The sequence below is a fragment of the Notamacropus eugenii genome, chromosome 1, assembly GCF_028372415.1.
Source record: "Notamacropus eugenii isolate mMacEug1 chromosome 1, mMacEug1.pri_v2, whole genome shotgun sequence".
In the NCBI taxonomy this organism is placed as follows: domain Eukaryota; kingdom Metazoa; phylum Chordata; class Mammalia; order Diprotodontia; family Macropodidae; genus Notamacropus; species Notamacropus eugenii.
This window is the reverse complement of record NC_092872.1, coordinates 283294548-283317234: the sequence shown is the minus strand read 5'-3', so window position 1 is coordinate 283317234 and position 22687 is coordinate 283294548. Positions and strand designations below refer to the sequence as shown.

Here is a 22687-nt window from a genome sequence, read left to right as displayed (position 1 = left end):
TTATTGGCTCTTAATTGAGGGTTCTTTTTTCCTGTTGTTTTTTCTATAAGAAATTGGCATGTTCTCAGATAGGAATTATTTGTGTACCAAGACAGACCTAATTCTTAAGAAGGCAAAATTCATCCAGGCCAATTTATGGAAGTAACCACCTGCTCCATGTAGCCAGGTCCAAGGATGCTCTTGCACAGGGCCACCTAGACATAAGTGGACAAGAGCCAAAATTTGAACCCAAGCCTTTGGACTCCAAATTCAGAGTTCTTCCTTCTGCACTATGAGGGCTCATGTTCATAAAATTTTAGAGGGTCAATAGTCCAGGAGAGGATTTTTTTCCTTGATGAATTACCCATCTGTTGCATTTTAAAATTCAATTTAAAAAGAGAGAATGGACCTCTATTAAAATAACTATGAGGCTTTTGCCCTCATGAAGCTTTTGATGGGACACTGTGGTGTGTTTCTGGTGGATATGAAACTCTTTCAGAGTGAAAAAGGGGTGCAAGGGATCTTATCCCCCAGGACTGTCTGTCTGGTCCAGGAAGACCAGACATTTGTTCTACTAATGGCAGCAGGTGGGTAGGAAGGAGAGTGGACAGGGAGGGGGAGGGCTCCAGTTCAATGCTGCTTTTTTCTACATGAGGACACTGTAGCCCATAGAATTACCAACCCACAGTGAGCTAATTACTGGCAAAGCAGGAATTTGAACTCGGACCAGGCTTGGCAACCGGAAATGACACTCCAAATTCTGACTCCACATTTTCCCTGGCTGTCCCCCATGCCTGGAATTCTCTTTCTCCTCTTTTCTTCCTCTCTTCCTTCATTCCTCTGTCTCACAGTCTCCTGAGCTTCTTTCAAGTCTTACTGAGATTCCAGCTTCTCCAAAAAGCCTTTCCTGATTCCCCTTAATGTTGAATGAGGAGATTATCTCCACTTTCTCCTGCCGAGATGTTGTTTGCATATAGTGGCTTGCATGTTCTCCCCTCCATCAAACTGTGAGCTTCTGGGGGGCAGGCACTTGCACTGTAATTACATAGTACCATGTCTAGCAATGACCATCAGGGGAGCCTTTGGCACTGGAGCACACATTAGCCCAACAGCCCAACTTCTGGGGGGAAATTCTTCATTTGCAGGATGGTATTGCTCATCCTCAGTCAACACGCATTTATTAAGCACATACTATATGCCAGATATTCTGCTAAGTGATGGTATGGTACGCACTTGGCCAACTTGAAAGTATAAGTATCAGTTACTATTATTAACACACTCAGATCTGGCCTCTGTGGACCTGCTGTGGAATCATCAACAGCATTTTTCCAATTTAGAAATTCCTCCATTCAACCAAAAATCCAATACCCTCAAGGCCGCTTCCTATTACTAGTCCAAATGGAATCTGTATTTGCTTAGCCATCTGTTGTCCATTCAGAGAATGTTACAAGATAAGTATTTTATTTCTCCTGCGTCTAGAAAATGAACCAGTCTCATGAAATCAGTCATCCTCCCGACCCACTCTGAAATGGCTGTGCCCTTCTGACAGCAGCCTTCATCCTCTCTGATCGTAAACAGAAAATCAACAAAAGGGATTGGACCCATTATTTCAGCAATTGCACAAGGAAAATGGCAGCTCTGGTCTCTGGATCTTTATATTTCAATGAGATGGCCCAGCAGCCTCTCCCTTGGGATGTGGATTCTTGGCTACTCCTCTAAACCTGAGGACCAGGAAAGACTCTGACGTTGAGATGGGGAGGACAAAGGTTCCAATTCCACATCTGCTCCTTCTAACCTGTCACCTTCAACAAAGGGTGTGGCCTCATCTTCCCTGAGCAGAAGGCTCTTCTTGGTCTAAATCTCATTTTTTCCTGCATCTGGAGTCGAGGGCTTCAGACCCAAGTCCTCACTTAACTACCAGTGTGACCGTGGGCAAGTCATTTATTCTGTGTGCTCAAGGTTCCTCCTCTGTGCAGTAAGCTGCTTGGACTTGATGATTCTACATCCCACAATAAAAGGGCCCTGAAGACCTCAAGAGAGTCATTTGGTGAAATCAGGGAGAGGTGAAACATGGGCCCAAACCAGAAACGTAGGCAGAGATCTGCATGGAGGGAGCTGCTGAAGTGACCATGGCACAGAGGACCCTCTGCTCCCGCAACTACACAATCAACTTAATGAACATTAATTAATCATACAGCTTGTAGCACTGGAGATACAAGGAAAAAATGAAATGGCTGCCACTCTTGGGAAGTTTGTCTCCAAACCGGAAGGTAAAACAGTACACAGGTAACTAGATACAAAGTGTTTGCAGGCCGTCAAGAACACGAACAACTCGGAGGAATTGGGATTCAAAGAGGCAGCAAGAAGGAAGACGTCCCAGGCATGGGGAGCAGCCTGGGCAAAGACCCAGAGGAAGGAGAGGCATCAGGAAGAGCTGATGAAGGCTGCATGAAAGGGAGGCACACAGAATGAGAACAGAAAGGTAGGGTCTGGTAGGCTGCAGAGGTTCTTCAAAGCTAGGTGAAGGAGGCTGGATTTAATCACACAGGCAAAGGGAAGCTCCAAAGATTCATGATTCATGCAGATACCTGTAGAAGGGTCCTCTGGAGGCCATACAGAGGATGAATGGCAGAGGGCAGAGCAGGGAGACCCACTGCCATCACTCAGGGCAAGAGTGATGAAAGTCTGAACCAGGGGGGCTGAGGTGGAAAGAAAGAAGGGGATGTTGTAGAGAGGAAACAAGAAGATCTGGTACCTGGGTGAATAGGAGGGCTGATGGAGAGCAAGGAGCCAAGGGTGACTCTGAGGTGATCAAAGGAGATCTCTGCAGAGAACTTAGCAAGGTACCTGACACATGGAAGGGACAGGAGCTGAATGAACGCCTCTTCTCCCCTCTTCCCCAATCAGGATGCCTGCATCATCAGCAGAAATGAGGAAGTTGGGAGAAGGAGAAGGTGTAAGAGGGAGTTCCCATTGCAACAGTGCTATGTTGAGCTGGAGGTCACTATGGGCCATACTAAATGGACATGTCCACCAGGACCTTGGCAGGATCATCTCAGGAGGGACAAGGACAGCAGTGACGATTTGGAAGGCATCTGCCTTGACAATGACTTCACCCACGGCAAGATGATGTCACCAAAAGAAAGTCGGGGGTGAAGAGAATGCCGAACAAAGCATGGCAGAACACCCAGGCAAAGATGGAGGAAAGCACTCCAAGAACAATACAGACGACGGTCACAAAAGCCCATAAAGCATCCAATCAAGTACTCAGAGGCCAAGGACAAGGAGAACAGGCAAGCCAACCCTCCTCACCTTGAGCAAGGAAGACCATTTCCTGAGTCATAGGATCAGAATGCCGACCACAGGGAGCTGAGAAGGGAGCAGGACAGGGAGCAGAGACAGTCTTCTTGGGATAAGAGATATAAGACAACAGCCTGAAGGAATGGCAGGGACAAGGGAAGGGTTTTAAGATCTGGATGAGTCTAAGAGCATCAGGGAAGAAGCCAGAGAAGGAGGAGAGACTGAAGGTGAGAGACAAGGAATGAACAAAGGGGAAGGGGAAAGTTCCCAGAGAAGAGACACAAGGGCATACAACATCAGGGTAATCAAGGTCAATAAACTTATATAATTAATGTAAAGAAATCTGGAAGGGTCCTTGTGAAATAATGCAAAACAAACAAAAAAAGGTAATTAAATTAAATTTTAAAAAAAACAATAAGTGAGAAGCAGCCCAGCACATATGATTTATACTAATCATATCTACATAGAAGAAAAAGCACAAAGAGCTTAAGAAAAAAAAGTGAATGAAAACCCAATGGTATCAACAGTCCAGCTGTTGGGGACATTTTATTTGCTGAAGCTCATTTATTCAAATGTAAATAGATGTAAAGCAAGCTCATTTGGTCTAGCTGGTCTTTAAAGTTAAATGCATAATAAATAATTAATTTCCTTTTGCAAAATGTCCAAAACCCAAGTGAGAATGCAAGAGCAGAAGTAGAAATAACAGTGGAAATGGGGTCTATTGGGAAGAGCTCCAAGACAGACATCTGAAAACTTTAGATCAAATTCCTATTCTGATACTTAGTAGGCTCAGTGACTTGGACAAGTCACTCCGCTCTCTGCCCCCTTCTCCCTTCCATATAGTGAATCCAGTGCACCAGGCTATCTACAATCCTTCCCACTTCTGACATTCTATTAGGACTGGAGGAGACTTTGGAGACCATCTCATAGAATTCTCTTCTTTTCCAGATGAATAAACTGAGGTCTGTGGAGCTTCAGTTCCATTAGTTTCCATAAATAGGCAGCAGCAGAGCCAAGGTCTACCTCCAAGTTCTGTGTCTCCAAAGTCAGTACTCATTGGCCACGGTGCTGCCTCTGAATGATGAATCTTGAGAGATTCTGGCTGGCTCTAGGGATCCGTATACTTCTTTCTCATAACCTCCACCTGCCACCCTCCCAGATCCTTTTGCAAACCCCCTTGAATTAAGCTCAGCTTCTCTACACAGAAAACCGCCCCCTTCAGAACTCCCAGCAATAGCAGAAAACCTGGTACCATGCTGCCTGGCACCACAGAAACCCAGCCATGGGAGAGAACATCCTGCAGGCATTTTGCAGAACTTAGAGAGTAAAGGAAATGCAAGTTGTGAGTGATATCATCATTGGCCATTTCTTCCATCATAGTGCCTGAAAAGACAACCTTCAGGGTCTGGAGCAGGGGGCGAGGCCGTGTTTCTTGAGGCCTGCCTTACAATTGTGCATGTTCCACCCTTACCGCTGGGTCACGGGCCATGCCTGCTAAATGTGTGCTGAGGTCACAGAAGCTCCAAGGTGATTCTTCTCTTCTTGTCCCTTGATGAGATCGCTCAAGCTCAAAGTAACTTTGACACCCAAACCCAACCCACCCCCATGGCCTATGGTGACTTGTATGATGAGTGAACACAGCCACCAGGACAACAAACACCCCCACATGCCCGCATCTGAGACAGAGATCACTGAGATTCAGGGAGAATCAGGAACCTTCAAAGGAACAAGAGGCAGTCGGTCGCCGCTTGTGGCTTCTGGTTTTAATAATATCTCAAACATCCTTCTAGCAGCAAGATGCCCTGTAGCAAAGATTCATGTAGAGTTTGGATATGAGAATCGAAGAAATGATATGAATAATTAAGGGAATAAGGAAGGTGGGGAGGCAGGGGGGGGCAGGGCTGTAACAAGAAAAGGGAAAAGTCAGTTATGATTATTCAAATTACATATATATGCAAATATAATGTACATGTATGTATATATGTGTGTGTATTTGTGTGCATGTGTGTATATATACATACATACATATGTGCGTGTGTACACACACACATATATATGAATGTGTCTTCCCTCAAAGCCCACCAGTGCCTCCTCATGGCACAGAGGTGACCTGGTTTCTTACAGATCCTGCCAACAGAGTAAGCTCAGTACCTCCTATCAAGCTGAGAAGGCTTCACATCCCAGGGAGTGCCCAAATGTCTACCAATGGAAGGCACATTTATTAAGCACCCACCATATGCAAAGTATTATAGTAGGCCCTGGGAAGGGACTTCTAAAAAGAAATTAAATCCCTGACCCCAGAGAGCTTACATTCTACCAAGAACACAAATAAGTATTGTACAAGAAATACTGAAAAGGCAGAGAAAACTACTAACTGGGAGATGAGGAGTGACTTCATGAAGGAAGACCTCAGAAGGTTTCAGAGATTAGTGAAGTCCCTCTGAGATGACCCCCAATTTATTCCAGATATTTCCTGTTTGTACATACATACATATATGGGAAGGGAAAGAGTAAAGAATAAGGCTGACAAGGTTGGTGGGTGGCCTTAAATGCCTGCCTGAAAGATTTGGATCTTCTCTAGAAGCCACTTGAAGGGATTAGGGGGTGGGGGGGAAGTGTTTGGAACTGATAATGATTTTCAGGAAACTTTTATCATAAGACATCTGGTGTATGTATTTGACAGGCCAAAAAAAACAAAAAACAAAAAACCAGGTCACTCACACATACCCTTCCCCCAGACAAGATCAAAAACCAGAGACTAATTCTCATATGGCCTGTGCCACAGAAGAATTTGTAAATTAGACAATATTTTGCAGACTTAAATATTACGTATTCACACTTAATTTTATTCAAGATGCAAGAGATGCTGTCATGAGATACAGCCAAGACAGATGGAATCTCTGTTACCCTACTTCCTTCCCCAGAGAAAAAGAATCAAGATAAGTATGGGCACCTGGACATTCCCCTCTGCTCCCTCATGGAGGGAGGCCCCCACCACTGAGGGCCTGATCTGTGAAATCCGCCCCCCCCAACAAGTGCTTGCTTCTTCTGCTAGCAGGTCTGGTGGCAGGTGTGAGCATTATAGAGACAAAAATGAATTCTTCACATTGTAATGAGATCGACAACTTAGATGAGGCAGTGGGTGGGGGGAAACCTGGGCTGTTGTGTCTGCCAAGACAATCAAAGATTCAATTCTATGAACATTTAGCATATTGTGTTAAAGTTCCTGTTAAGCTTCAATACCCCTGCTAGGGCCTGAGGACACAAAGTCAGTACATTAATTTGCTAGAGAGAGATAGGATGGAGAGATAAAATAAATAGATGATGGATGGATGGATAGACAGACAGACAGATAGATAGGATAGAGAGATACAGAGTAGATACATAGATAGAAAGACAGACAGATTCCCTCTAGGAGCTAAGAGAGAGCCCTGGACTTCCTCAGTTTCCCTTTCTTTGCATCCCCAAGCAGTTAGCACCAAGTCTAGCACAGTACCCAACAGATAGTAAGCATTTAAGAAATGCCTGTCGACTTGATTTGACTTGATCAGGAAGACCCAAGTTCAAATCCTGCCTTAGCCACACACTTTCCCAACAGACAAGACAGCTCCACGGATGGACAGATAGACAAGTTCCGGTCTCTCCCTGCCGTGCCTGCCTGCACCCTCTGGATGCGTGACCTATGTCCAAGTCATCTGAACTCTTTAAGCTATGAAGAGAACTCCGAAGAGGGAAGGAACTACCCAAGGTCACATAAGGAAGAAGTAGCAGAGCTTGAGATTGGAACCCAGGCCTTCTGACTCCAAATCCAGACTCTGCTCAACTCTACTGTGCTTTCCACCCTTCGTTACGCCAGACACTTCCGTGCTCCCGATCTCAGTTTCCTTCTCTGTATGAGGAGGGCCCTAAATCCAAAACCCTGTGGATATTACCGACCAGTCACCAACGACTGGCACCTCAGCCACTGCCACTCAAATGTAGGATCTGGGGAAGCAACTTTGGTCTAGTGGAAATACCACTGACTCTTGAGTGGGAGGGTCTGAGTTCAAATCCTTCCTCTGACATTTCATGCCTTGCGTGACCTTAGACAAGTCCTAGGCTCCAGTTTCCTCCACCACAAAATGGGGGTGTTAATCTAGATTGCCTAAGGGAGTCGTCCTAGCTCTGGCCTTTATGACACCATGATCCAAAGAAGGGAGGAAAAACCCACTGAGGCCCCTGTACCTGGAAGACAATTGTCCCCATTTCTATGTTCCATCATTTTATTATAATTTTTTTGTATAAAAACAATTATCTACTCATTCCATCTTCCTATCTAAGACATTGTCAGGATATAGTATGGGAGTTGATGGCAGAGGACCTGGATTCAAGTACTGCCTCCATCAGCCTCTTCTCCACTTAACTGACCTTGGATCTCAGTGCCTCATTGACATTTAATTCAGAAGACATATCTTAAATCAATCCATATAAGCAAGTTATATATGCCAGACTCTGTGCAGATGCCAAAACAAAATGGACCAGTTCATGTTTTCATGGATCTTACATTCTATAGGGACACACATAGATACATACACACACACACACACACACACACACACACACACACAACAGAATAAACACAAGGAACTTGGCATGGGTAGAGGAGAGACAGGAAAGGCTTGGAGCTGAGGCTATGAAGCCATCTGCAACAAACTGGGCCCATGCTCGACACCCAGGGCATACAAGGATACCCGGTTGATAAATAAGCCTCCGTTATCGGAGGGCAAACAAAAATCCAATCATTCTTGTGACAGGCAAAACAAGGCAAGCCGTCAGTCCCTGGGCCCTCTCTGGCCCTCCCAGCTGTGTGCCAGTCTTGAAGCTGGGTGGGTGTTGGGTAAGAAATGGGGAATTCAGGGCCCCAGCGGGTAGCACTCAGCTCCCTCCCACACTGTGTTCCATGGGCACACACTCTTCCTGTCACATCGGTCCCTCCCCAAATGGCCTCAAAGGACTGACGTGCCAGGTAGCCATTTGTGTTTCCAGCATTAGCCGCTTAACCTCCTGCCAAAGGCAGCGGCATAAGACAAAGATAGCCAGTGTCCAGGAAGGCACCGCCTTGCCCAGGGTCCCTCTAGCTCTCGTGTGAAGCTGAGGACGCCTTCCTGTGCCTCGTTTCCCCCCTTCTGATGACTTGCTAATGAGCTTCCCCTCTCCCCAAAGAAAGCCTGACACAGAGCACTCAGTGTTCCAGAGACTGGTGAATAAACACTAGGGATACATGCGACTGCTTGGCCCTGTGCCCGGGGCCACTGCGCAGAGGGAAGCGGGCCATTGTCACCCTGGGAGGGAGAGGCCTGGAAACGCGAGCAAGGCCAGCTCTGCACAATGAACACTGAGGGCGGATGCCCAGGGCCTCACCTGCCAGGCCACTTTTCCAAGTCTGTCCTTGGAGCTGGCCCACATCATTTCACTGGATCCAAACTCACAGGTTCCCAGATTCAGAGCAGCAAAGGGGTCCTCCAGGCACCAACTCACTCATCTTACAGGGAGGGAAACTGAGGCCCAAAGAGATCAAGTACACACCCATAGTGACCCAGCTAGAACAAGGATTCAGATCAAAGTCTGCAGACTCTGAGCAAAGTTCTCTATCGATATACTGCACCACACTGCCTCTTAGAATTCATGTCAGAGTAGGCGACAGACTCCCAGGAACACACACATGGAAAGGAAAGTATCACAGAGCCCTCACTATACAGAAGACAATAAGGACTTCACCATAATAAGGAAAATATCCTTCATTACACATGGTGAGGAATTATTCTACATAATATTGATTACAATATCTACACAATAAGGAAAGTATCCCTCATCAAATAAGATGGGAAGAACGAGGTGAGGGGCCTAACAAGGGGCCAAGCTGGGTGAAGAGTCAAGGAGGCCAGAAATCCTAGCTTACTATGGAAGTTCTCCAAGCACAGGGCCGCTTCACTAGGGAAGGCCTGGTAACTGACTGTATAAAGATGCTGACAAGGCACTGAAGTGACCAAAACAATCACTAAGGCATGAGCCCCCTCACACCTGGTGAGGCTGGCAGGCCTGTGGATCAGGCCTCGGGGATGGAGACCAGGTTCACATCGCCAATGGTGAATACCCAAAGAGATTGCCCCCATGGACCTAGGAATCTCCTGGTTGAGATGGTCTCCTAGAGACAAGAAAATGAAGGCTGGGAATTATAACAACAGAAATTCTGTGTTCTGCTGGTGACCAACTGATCCCCAAGCCTTTAGAAAGACAGAAAGAAAACAGAGTCTGCCCCCAAGGAGCTTTCGAGCTGCCGAGTGACCATTGATCATCAATAGGTAAATCGAAAAATGAGATACTGGGGATACAGAGGCAATGCAGGGAGAAGAAAGCCAAGGAAAGATCCCCAGAAGGCACAATCCACCCCAAAATCTCACCTCTGACACGCTGTGTGACCATGAGCAAAACAACACAACACACCTCTGAATTTCAGGTGTCTCATCTGTAAAATGGGGCAGGCTGGTATGGTGACGAGAGGGACCCTGAAAGCCTGGGCAGGTCACAGCCTCTCAGGGTCCCAGGCAGCTCTCTCAGACTGTATGTAAAGAGACTTGGCTCCCACCAGAGCTCCCCACCCCAGCGAAAGCCCAGGTCTGATGCCTGTACTGCCTACTCTGTAGAATCGCTACTTGTATCAGAGAGATCGTCTGTATCATGATTATTACTGCTGCTACATGCTATTGTTACTGTATTATTCTTAGTAAGAGGCAGCTTTGCAGAGCGGACAGAGGCCAGCCGCAGTCAGAAAGACCTGAGTTTAAATTCTGCCTCTGGCACGCTGGTTGTGCATCTTGGTCTGGGGCTCAGAGATTCGCCAGGACTTAGCTAAATCACAGACAGCTGCTATCTGTGTTGGCAGGGGGAACTCCCACACTGGAAGTCATGATTCTCCCCTTTTCAATCAAAATGCATTGTTTCGCTTGCTCTGGGGCTCAAGCCCACATCTAGTGGTTTACATTTGTTGAGAAGGTTGCTATGTTTACAATCAATAGCAGCCCCGTGGAATTGAAAGAATGCAAAATATGCAAGTAGGCAGAGGACTTGGCCTAGGATCCTAGATGTGTGACCCTGGACAAGTCCCTGACCTTCTCTGGGCATCAATTTGTTTTTCTGCAAAATATTAAGGGTAGAACTACCAAGCGGTTTATCTTTGGGGCTTTCCTAGCGCTTAGCTCTCATCGATCAATCAGCAAGCTCTTAATTAAGCCCCTGCTCTGCCCCACCCCCACACTGGCAGCAGGGGAGGTCTCAAGGAAGAGCTAAGAATTACACTGAGCTTTGAAGAAAAAAGAGACCAAGGTGAGAAGGGGGAGCCTTTTTGTTTTAATTTTCATCTCCATCTAAAGTGTCTTCTCTTCCACTGGGCATCTGACACTGAAAATCCCCCAAACTCCGCCCAACAGTGGTCTTTTATAATCAAATTTGGCAAGACTCCAAGACCAGGGAGCCCAGGCAGGGAGGGCTTCCTTTCATTTTTACATACTTCTACTGGAGAGTATGACAAAGTTTGCAATAAAAAGAATGGGAAAGGGGAGGGTCATGAGGAGGAAGAGGACTGTGGCCCCTTGGCAGGATCCTGGAGAAGAGAAAGCCAGGGTCCAAAAATGTGTCAACCCTGGAAGCCGCTCATGAATCCTGATGAGGACCAATTCTGTGTGTGTGTGTGTGTGTGTGTGTGTGTGTGTGTGTGTGTGTGTGTGTGTGTGTGTGTGTGTGTGTCTGTGTGTGTGTGTGTGTCTGTGTGTGTGTGTCTGTGTCTGTGTCTGTGTCTGTGTCTGTGTGTCTGTGTGTCTTTTCCCAGACAGAGAAATTTAGCATGCCAGACAAAGTGCATGCAGCACCAATGCCTGCCTCTATCTCCCTCCTGGGTGGCTACGCTAGAACCCTGAAAGAGCTGGGAGCCCGAGGAGAAGAAAGCCCAAGTTCCCAGGACCACAGGGTCAGCCCAAGGCAGCCTCCTCTACTGGCCAGAGCAGAGGCCCAGAGCCCACTTCACCTTCCTCAGGGTGGGCAAATACCAGCTTTACAGGAGATGGTATATTTTTATACTCATTTCAATTGACTATAAAAGTCTAGCACCAAGTAATAAAATCGCCTTTGCCCTGTTGTTGAAATACTTAGCAAGAGACTATAAAACCCTGTTTGCTTCGACATGACACTGTTTTTGAGACCAGAACAAGGTCTCAGAACAGGGCAGATGCAGGCCTGAGCCTGTAGCACATCCTGCCTTGAAGAAATAGGCGGACCAGCAATAATTCAAGCAGGGAAGCATATTCATAAAACAGAACAACTTTCCAGGTCTCACCTGCTTCTTTTTTATTTCAGATCTCCTTTGACTGGAGCTTCACAAACATCAACCTGTCTGCAATGGTTTCTCTCTGACCCCTGGCCAAGCTCTGGCTCCCACTCCTCCCACAACAGGCAAGAAGTCAGAAGACCCTTCCCGGAAATCTCTCCCACATAAAGCGAGGTCCAAGAAGGAGAACAAAGCTGTGGCCCACCTGAGCAACATTTTTTTCTCAAAATCTCAGCTCTGGAAGACATGTGCCCCAATCCCCTCCACAGTACCTAGGAGAAATGGTCATCCAATCCTAGCTTCAAGACCACCAAGGAGCTCCAGAAGCCCTCTACCTCCAAAGCCGCCTGGTCCACTTTGGGCCAGGGTTCAGAAGCTTTGGCTGACATCGTGAGGCATCTGGTGGCACAAGAGAGAGCACTAGGCTGAAGACCTGAGATCAAATCTGGCTTCAGAGACTTTACTAGCTGGGTGACCCTGGACAAGTCACTTAATTTGTCTGCCTCAGTTTCTCATATATTTCGGGATGCTAATAGCACCTATTTCAAAGATCTGTTGTGGGTCTCAGATGAGATGATGCTTATAAAATATGCATAAGGTTTTGCAAACCTTAAAAAAATTAATTGGATGTTATTCTAATTATCATCATTATCCTGGGATCATTGAAATCAGAGCTGTAAGCAACCTCAAAGACCAATCTTTTAATTAATTTACTTAATTTCTCAGCAAAGAGAGTGACACACAGCAACATAAGCAGTCAAGTCAGAATTCGAACCCAGATCCTATTCCAAATCCAGTGCTCTCAGACTCTTTTTTGCTCCATAATGATTATTTGCGATCCTATTCATCAGTTCTGGGTCACGTAGATGAAAATGCCTAAACTGGTTGGAGTCAGAGGCTGGGTCTCGTTCCTTCGCTGACTCCCAGGAAAGCCCAGGCAGGGCAGGCACCAAGCCTGAGGGTCCTTGTCTAAATGAGAGGGGTGAACTGTGTCCTCCAGAATCATCATCGCCAGCTCCAGATTCATGATGTCATGTTGGAATATGGCCCCACAAAGGCTGAAAGCCCAGAGAACTGGGCCCAAGAAAGGACATGCGTACCCAAGGGTGAGGCTGAATCAAGACAAACTCCTCTCAGAAGCCCATTCCCTGGTATCTCAAGAGGTAATGGGGCAAGAGAACACCCGGAGACAGCAGACCTCTAATGCCTACTAGCCGTGTGACCCCAGACAAGTCACTTAACCTTGAGCCTTCCAACCACATAGCAGCAGAAAGCAATCTGCATCCTGGAAGGAGTCCTGAGCCTGGAGTTGGGAAGACTTGCATTCAGATCCTGTCTCAGACACTTACTGGTCACCTCACCCTGGGCAAGACATGCAACCTACCTCTCAGTTTCCTCATGTTTAAGATAGAAATAATAATCATACCCAGATCTCACGGTTGTAGTGGAGTTCAAATAATATGGTGTATATTAAGTGGTTTTGCAGGTCATGAAGAAAAAAATATATGCATATAACATTATATGTATTTGTGTGTACATATGTACATACTTATGTATGTATGTAAGTACATTGGTTGGCATGAATCTGGTCAGAAACTAAGATGAATGTGTCCCCGTGTTCTTCATTTTAAGTTCCAAAATGTGAGGACTAAGGGAACAAAGTGATTCTTCCCAACCCATGGTCACAGATGAATTGATTTAGAAATTATATAATTGGAGAAGGGGGGGCATCTGATAGGAATTCACTGAGCTTCCAAAGGAATTCCTATTTTCTTAATCAAATCTGAAAACCAAACCACTCACAGGGTACAATCTTCCAGGTGCTAAATATGACAAACAGCAGTAAGGACTACGATAATAATAAAAACACTTAAGTTTTAAAGTTAGCGAAGCATTTTACAGACATGATTTCACCCAGGTGAGGCATGAGGTGCATCCAGACACCCTTGTACTAACCAGCGGGAGAGGGACAAGGGGCAAAGCCTGCACTAAAGGGGTTTCAGAAGAAACCACAAAGAGAACAAAAGAGACCCTGGGTTGGTCCCCAAGGAGGAGAGAAGGCAGGGAAGCCCCGGCCCTAGAAACAACAAGTTTGGAATCTGAACAGGATCAAGGATGGGCTCCTCCCCAACACAGGGGAAATGCAGGGTGAATCTTAGTGGAACAGCTACTAAAAGGAATCTTGCTTTTCTCTAAAGAGAACCAACACTCTTGTGACCAGAGGCCACGACTCCTGGCGATCTGATGTCCCAACTATCAGCCACATTCCAACTAGAGAAGGGGGGACTCCGGGGGACCCAGATCCAATTGTGGGGGAGGGGAGGGACAAGCTTTGCTCAACTTGGCCCCAGAGCAGAGTTGGAACAAAGGCAAAAAGGGAGAGGGCCATGGGATCAGGTCTTCCCTGACTTTCAGAAATACCCAAAAAGGAAAAATGGGGGGCCTCAGGGGAGGAACTGCCCTCACTGTGTAGGGGGTTCCAGCGGAGGCTGGAGGATGTCATGTGGTCGGAGATTCTGTTCAAAGGCTTCTCATTAATGGGGGTTACACTCCATGGTCTCTGACATGCTGAAATTTCAACGTCAGCCTGGGCACCAATGGTGAAGACTGGGACAAAGCCCAGCCCCTCAAGGTTCACAAAGGTCCTAGATTTATAGCTAGAAGGGCTCTCTAAGGTCAATGAGTCCAACTCCTTCACTTTACAGATAAGGAAATTGAAGCCCAGGGAGGGGCAGTGACTTATCCGAAGTCACACAAATAAATGGAAGGTGATATTTAAACTCAATCCACCATTCATTCATTCCTATTCAAACAACACTGTCTTCCTTTGGTAGTATTAAAAAGGATATGGTCAAACCCTTTAGGAGGCGCAGGGCAGAGGTAGGGACAAGCAGTGAGAAGAGCACAGGACTTGGAGTCTGAAGGCCTAGGTTCGAATCCTGGCTCTGCTATCCTATTTGCCACAATCCTGACCTCAGCAAAGGCTAGAGAAAGCACCAAGGCAGAGTCTCAACCCCTCTGCCCAGCCCCGTCCTCCTGTTCTTTCTTGGATGTGGAGCTAGAATAAGACACCTGAGGCAGGAAGAACCGAGTTCAAATGCTGCCTCAGACCAGACACTCACTAGCTCTGTCGCCCTCAATCCCATCTGTACAATGAGAACAATAATCGCCCCTTCCTCACAGGGTCAGTGTGAGGATCTGATGAGATCACAGATGTGTAAAACGCCTTGCAAAGCTGAAAGCGCTAACAAAGGCCAGCTCTTCTGACTGTGGAAGGCTGGTGGCTGCTGGAGTGGTTACCAGATGATAGATGTCATGGAGTGGGGTAGCCAGCGGCTGTCAGGACGCCTGGGCCCCTCAAAAATTCTGTGAAATGACTTCCCCTGCCAGGACTCCATTCCTCGCTTGCTAAAATGAGGCCACTGGCTAACAGGATTTGGATCTGGGACCTCCGCGCAGGCTCAGTTTGGGCTGTTTTTTGCTCTATGAAATTCTGCTTCCAGGAAAAGGATCAGACTTCTCCCAAAAAGTCCAAATAGGCTTAACTAACATGTTTACTAAGAAGCCACTACACACCCACAAAACATCAGCAGCCACTAAAGAGGCTCCTGCTCTCTTTCCCCTGGATCACACTGGCAGGAGAACACACTTCCAAGACCAAAGATGAGGCGACTCCCAATTCAGGGTGAGAGACCTCCTTCCCCATGAGGGGACACCCTTCTGTGAAGAGTTACATACCCCAAAGAAGCCCCATCCACGTGCAGCATCCACATGCCCACATAGTATCTTAGCCATTTGCAGCCACGAAGCACAACAACTAACTTTTACTCGCCACCCAGCCAACATAGATCTCCACGGGTCAGCGAGAAAGCCCTTGTTTACACCACTGCAGAAATAAAATAAGAGAGACCACAAATACCCAATCTGATGAGAATGCGCCTCTTAGGACTAGCAACCCAAATGAAAAACAGCATGACATCCGACCTCATTAAAGCGGGGGTCTGGGGTTTCAGTTTGGCTTTTAAAGGCCTCACCACTGGAGAAAATTCAAAACATGTCTGATTTCAAGAGGCCCAGACCTGATTTGCTCCTCAAACAACCACTAAATACTTGGTAAACTCTTATTATGTGTAAAACAGAAGTACTGGGGAGAAAATACAAATGTGAGAAGACCCAGGCCCCCCTTAAATTCCAATAAGGAGAGAGAACAGGTTCAAAAATAAGGAAATATGGGATGTATAGGTAAAAATATGTATTTATATGAGTTAGAAATGCTTACTCCCTGTTGACTGACATATACATATATACATACATACAGACACATACATGTATTTAAATACTGATTGAAATGGGGATGAGAATGAATTAACATCTGGGGACACCCTGAAAGGAATGAAGGATTCCAAAGACAAACAAATCACCCTCTACAGTCAAGAAGCTTTGGTTCTATTGGGAGAGATGCCATGTGTATACGGAGGGAAATTTAAAACACATGCATAAGAAAAACATGGTGACCTTCAGGAGAAAGAGCAGTAGAAGCTTGGGATGGGTTAGGGAGAAGAGAGGAGAAAGGGAATAAGCCTTTACTAAATACCTCCTATGTGCTGGGAGCTGTGTTAAATGTTTTACAAATATTATCTCATTTAATCCTCATAACAACCCTGCAAAATAAGAGTTAATATTATCCCCATTTTACAGTTGGAAAGACTGAGGCAGACAAAAGTTAAGTGACTTGCCCAGGGTAACAGAGCTAGTTAGTGTCTAAGGCTGGATCTGAACTCAGGTCTTCTTAACTCTGTGCACTCTGGTTCTCCCTAGCTGCCTAAAAAAAGAACCCAAGAGTGGTCTCCTGTGAAAGGTGGCGCAGAGTCTTAAGGAGAAGCAGAGATTCCAAGAAGTAGGGATGAGGAGGGAGGGCATTCTAGGCATAGGGCACAGCCTATGCAAAAGCAAAGAAGCTGAAGACAGAATCCTGTCTATGGGAACCAGCCACAGGCTGTCTGAACTACAGAAGCTGTGGGGGACAGGATTCAAACTCAGGCCTTCTTGACTCTCAAATGCAGAGTTCTATCCACATATACAAGAACGGGCAGATGTGACTGGGTAAAGGAGATGAGAACCAGGGTTTGGTGGAAGTCAGCTTGTGAACAGGCTTTATGTAGTTAGTCACGTAACGAGCAGGGATTATAAGGAGGAAAGCGAGGTTCAAAGCTTTCTGTGGGATCTTAGACAAGGTGCTGCTCCCTCTCAACCTCAGCTTTCCCCTCCATAAAGTAAAAGGGTTGGACAAAACAGTCCATCTCCAAGGTCCAGCCAAGCCTGAGTCCTATGAACCCTGACCCAGGGGGCTGCTTCTGTAAGAAGGCTCTTCCCACAACCAAGCCTGGATGGACCAGGATTCCTCTTTTTCCATCAAGGAGAAGTGTCTGCCTGTCACAGTGGCCCCGTGGCTTCCATGGGCCAGGGTTGGGACTTGAGGCAGGAGAAGGCTCTGCAGCCCCTCCGATCCATACTTGCTGAAAAGAATTAAGTGAAGATAGTCACAGAGAAAGAATTCTAAGCTCTCCAGATGTCCCTGGGAGAAAAGTCTGGCCTTGGAGGGACAGCAGAGACCAACAACAAAATCTGAACTAGGCACGATCCATGGGACCCCCAGGAAAAACAGCTGCCACGTCCAGAGTTCAAAAAAGCCTGGCTTTTGGCCACACAGCAAAGGAGATGGGGCCAGTGTTCACCCACCAACCACACAGGCCAACCCAGTTTCCTTCAGAGGCTCAATGGCCACAAGGCCTTTCCACCTCCCTCCCACACACCAAATTTCCTTGTATCTACTTCATGTGCTGATGCTGTCTCTCCCAGTAGAATGGAGGGAAAGGGCCACTTGACCTTTGTCTTTGTATCACCAGGACAGACAGTGTGGATGAAAGGCATGTTGGGCCCAGCTGCCTTAGGGAACTATTGCAAAGCTCCTAAAATGATCCCAGACTTCCCACAAGAAAGGCTATGGTTTGTAATTCCAACACTTCCAAGGTCATTAAATGGCAGCAGGTCACAGAATGTTCATCTCTACAGAATTAGAAGTGGGCACCATCCGGAAGGCCACCAGAGTGTGAGCACAAAGGTGGCAGTGAAGGATGCCATGAGGGAAGAGCAGGCCAGAAGAGGAGGCAAGCAAAACCTCCAGCCCATTGGGAGGTGGGACAAGTTTGTGGTAGTATGTGGAGGAGAGGCCTGGAGGATGGGCAGGCAAGCAATGGGCTGAGGCCTCAGGAGTCTCTAAACACCCCCAGGGCCCAGCATGGGTCTGCCACACTGAAGAAAGACTGAGCCACTGCCTGCTTCAGGGACACACTCTTAATAAAAGCTCATTGACTCTGACTAGATTAAACCAGATGTCCTTTTGGCCATTAGAGCCTCAAGTCTCGAGATCTCTGTCTGGCTCCTTCTTGCTTCCCCAGTCCAGCCTTCCAAATCCTATGCATGGTGTGTTCCTTGGAGTAAATACCATAACTTAAATTAAACATCTCCCAGAGGGCAGCAGACCAACGTTATCTTTAAATGTGTGTTTGCTGTGCTGGATAGATTTACAGCAAAAGACTCACCATTCCTTTCCTAGGCTCGGCCTGAAGGCTCGACTTCATTGAGGGGAGCTCCCATGTCAGCCCAGGCTTTGGAAATGGAGTTTACTCCAGAACAAAGAAGAAGCTTTATCAGTTCTCCAATTCTAATACTTATTGATCTTACAAGATTTATTTCAGTCATAACCCCAATAACCTGCCTGAAAATGAAGCTCAGATATAAATTTCAACCTTTCCAGGATAAAACATAGGTTACATATTTTTTTTCTCCTAAGGACGCCAACCTAGGAAGAGATGTGGATGTGAACATGGGGAGCTCTTCCTCTGCTAATCCCCCTTTTGGGTAGCCCTTCCCCCCTCTCTGAGGTCAAACTCATTGGATGCCAAGAGAATGCCAGGTGCCCACAGGACAGACCTGGGTTGCTTTGCCACACACAGTGTGTCACATTATGGATAAAGCAGCTTAATCATGTGCGTGAAAAGGAATGAGGCCCAGACTTCTGACCACAACCTCTGAACACCAACAGGAAGGAGTCTCAGATGGTTTTAGAAGATACCTAGTTGAAAAAGCGAAAAGGCTTGGCACCGGGGTGCAGCAAGCGATCCACAGAAATGCTGTTAATTCTTGTTCCTTCAGAAAAAAGACTGGAATCATGATTTTAGAACTAAAAGGGATGGAGCCTAGGGAGAAAATGAGCTCCCTGAGGACATGGATTGCCTCATTCCCATCCTTAGCACAGTGCCAGGCACACTGCCAGCACCTAATACATGAATACTGATTCACTGACTAGGCACACTGCAAACACTTAATAAATGTGTGTTGATTGACTAACTGGATACAATCTAACTCCCTCACTTTAGGGATGACAAATGGGGGCTAAAGAGGGCAAGGACTTGCTTTGAGAATGCAGAGCTCAAGGGAGACCCCCAGGGGCTAGGAGGCTGATCTCCCAAGCATCTTACAGCTTCCCTTCTTAGAATCCACACTGACCTGAGGCTCTATAAAAAATGGAAGTGCCTGCCTAGTGCCCCAAGGGCATTCCAGATGTTGTCTCTTCATAGAGAGATACCTAAAAAATAAAAACAATATAAACTTTTCTTCTTACACTCTGTCTTCTAAACAATAATAACTATGATAATGTTCCTAAAAATCTGTCCCTAAATGGTAGCCACTCTGGCCAGATTAAAGACCAAGGAACCAAGCTACGAATGTCACAAATGTCACAAATCAATGGCTTATCTGTATCAGAGTTTTCCACACCTGGATTCCCCAGTTCAGGTCCAGATGACCCCACCCCACTCCAAAAATAAACCAAAAATTCAGCCCAGCGCACTCTGTGAAAACTTTCATCATCCACACAGAGAATTGACACAAATCCCTACCTAAGAGCAAGAACTCTCCCCTACTGGTATAAACAGAATTTTCAGAATAAATGAAAGCCATCAACAACTGTATGCAAAGCTGCTCCAAACAACTAAAAATTAGAATGATCCTGAGGCTTCACCTCACATTCTCCTACTAGAAATCATTTAATGTTGGCATGGTTGTGGGAAGATGGGCATCCTAATAATCTGTGCATGAAACCGTGAACTGGACTAGTTACTCCAGAAAACAATTTGTAATTTGTAATTATTGGAGAAAAGTCATTAAACTGCTGCTCTGCTTTAACCAAGCCATCTCATGGCAAGACATATGCTCCAGCCATCCCACCACGAGGCACATACTCCAGCCATCCCACCACGAGGCACATACTCCAGCCATCCTACTGCTAGGAATATGCTCTAGCCATCCCATCATGAGGTAATATACACTCCAACCACCCCACCACGAGGCACATGCTCCAGCCATCCCACCACGAGGCACACACTCCAGCCATCCCACCACTAGGTACATGCTCCAGCCATCCTACTGCTAGAAATATGCTCCAGCCATCCCACCACGAGGCACATGCTCCAGCCATCCCACCATGAGGCACATGCTCCAGCCATCCCACGGGCGAGGCACACACTGCAATGGAGTCAAAAACAGAAACAACAACCTCTTATATAGCCAAATATTCAGAACAGTAATTTTTGTAGTACCAAAAAACTGGAAACAAAGTCGCTCCCCATCTGTTGGGGAACGACTGAATAAACTGGTATTAATGTAATGGAATATTATTGTACCATGAAAAACAATGACTATAAGAAATTCAAAGGCCAACCAGCCAAGAGAACAATTCACACAATGATTATGATAACATAAATGAAAACAGCTGAACTCAGACTAATTGCGATGAATAATCTTGGTTCCGGGGGACAGATGATGAAGCTTCTCCCCCGCACCCTGCATTACTGAGCGGTGCCTACTGGTGCAGAATGCAGCATGCGCTATTAGATGTTGCTGCTCTGTCAGACAGCATGGCTTCCTGCTCCTCTTTGCCACAGGAGGAGGAGAGGAGAAATGACTGATATTTTTAAAAGGAAAGAAAAAGCAAAAAGAATTCCATCACCCACAACAATGCCCAAGCTGCAGAGTAAACAGGCCCAGAAATCATGAAGGAGGAAGAAAGGCAGCGTTACAGCTGACAATCACTGGGGGTTGTTTCTCCATCTGCTGCCTTTTTCATATCTGAGAATTCATGATTACATCTAATCACCCTCCACAGAATGATCTTGGTCTGGTTACAAAACCACACCGTGGAATGGCCCAGCTTTTCTCACTTGCCTGATAAGAGAAAAATGGAGTGGTGATTGTTTATCACAACCCAAGTTCTCGTCCACGGGGGCAGATGCTACTTAATGGACTAATCACAGGAGCCTCAGCCAACTACCCAAGTCAACAGGTCCCGCAAGAGCCAAGACTCTACAGAGCCAGGTAGCTTGAAAAGTGGCATCTTTTCAGAAATGTTTCCAATCCCCCTCAACTACCCAATCAGGGAAGCAGCAGCTCTGGAAGAATCAGTACAAGCACATCCTCTTCCTAAGGTGAGGTTGGTCTGAAAATATTCTGACTCAATTCCCTTCCGAGTGCAGGCAGCAACATTGGTGGCAGAATTTCCAGTAACATGCCCAGCTGGGTTCATTCACTCAGGATGTTTCTTGACATACTGCAGGAAGTACTGTGGATTAGGGAGAGGGTTTTGGACCAGCAGTCAGGACAGGGGTTCCAAACCTAGCTCTGCCATTGGCCATCTGTGTGTCTGGGGCAGGTCACTTCCACAACACGGGTCTCACTTTCCCCACGGCAAAATGAGGGTGCTCTGAGGCTCTGCCTCACACCAGCCAATCAACAAATGTGACAAAGTAATTGTTGGGAGGTTGTTAGGAGCCAGGCACAGTCAGGCACTGTTGGTGGAGCTGGAAACTCTCTGGTGAGCAAGCTGAAATGACACCCTAAAAGTCAGGAGGGAGTGTCTACCCCCAAGAGGAAAAAGACCGTATGGACAAAAGCATTTTATGGAAGCTCCTTCTGTTGTAGTCAAAACCTAGAACACAGAAAGCCCTCACCATTGGGAAATGGCCGAACTGAGTGTGGTGGATGAATGTAACACAGGATGATTCTGCAATAGGCAATGACAGGAGCAGCACAGCTCCTGAACAGGGGGCCCACCTCCGAGGCAAGACCTGGGTTCAAGTGCTGTCTCCTACACATCCTGACAGTGACCTGGGCAAGTCATTTAACTACCAATGCTTTATGTGACTCTCCAAGAATCACATAATTTGAGAGTCCAAAGGAACTTTAGAGGCCCTCCTTGAGGATAGCAATGTTCTTATGCCCCTTTTTGTACCCCCAGTGCCAAGCACTGAATAAATGCTTGTTGACTGACTGATGGATCATCTAGTCTATCTCATACACCAAAAGAACGCTCACTGTATCACGCCTGACAAATGGCCGCCCAGAAGCTGCAATGTGACCCTACGTTCTTGTAAAGTTGTTTCTCAACAGGAATAGTGATAAAATCACAAGGAGGAGGAAGAGGAGGAGGTAGAGGAGACAACAGCAAGAAGGAAAAGAAGAAGAAGAAAAGGAGGAAGAAGGGGAGGAATAATACAGCCAAAGAAACCAGCGAAGACTTCTAGAAAATGTTTCAGAAGGAAGGAAGCAGAACCACAAGAACACAAGACCACAATATACAAAAGAAAACCACTCTGACAGGCTCCAGAGCCCTGCCCAATCAGCCCTGGAGAAGTCCAGTGCTCCTCTTGATGATGCTGATGCTCTGGAAGCTCTTGGTGGACTAGACTAGATCAGAGGCACAGAACAAGGCCTCCATGCCCCGGTTTTTCTTGACTGACTCCACTTGCTGGTGACAAGGAAGGACATCTATGGTGGATGAGGTTGAGAAAAATAGCATCAATGGAAATTCAAAAAAATTCACTGAGCTGAAAGAAGATCAGAGGTTTCCCCCAAATGGGGCAACTTCGCTAGTGGCTCATTGACCTCTCTGAAGGTCATACCTGTAATCCCAGTCTGAACAAATAATAATCA

The 22687-nt window shown here is 46.5% G+C and overlaps 1 protein-coding gene across 2 annotated transcripts in view; it reads right to left on the bottom strand.

Moving 5' to 3' along the window:
- The window catches only part of DOCK1 (dedicator of cytokinesis 1), a 582086-nt gene that overhangs the window by 523653 nt on the left and 35746 nt on the right, over positions 1 to 22687 (bottom strand). The gene's annotated exons all lie outside the window — the stretch shown is intronic.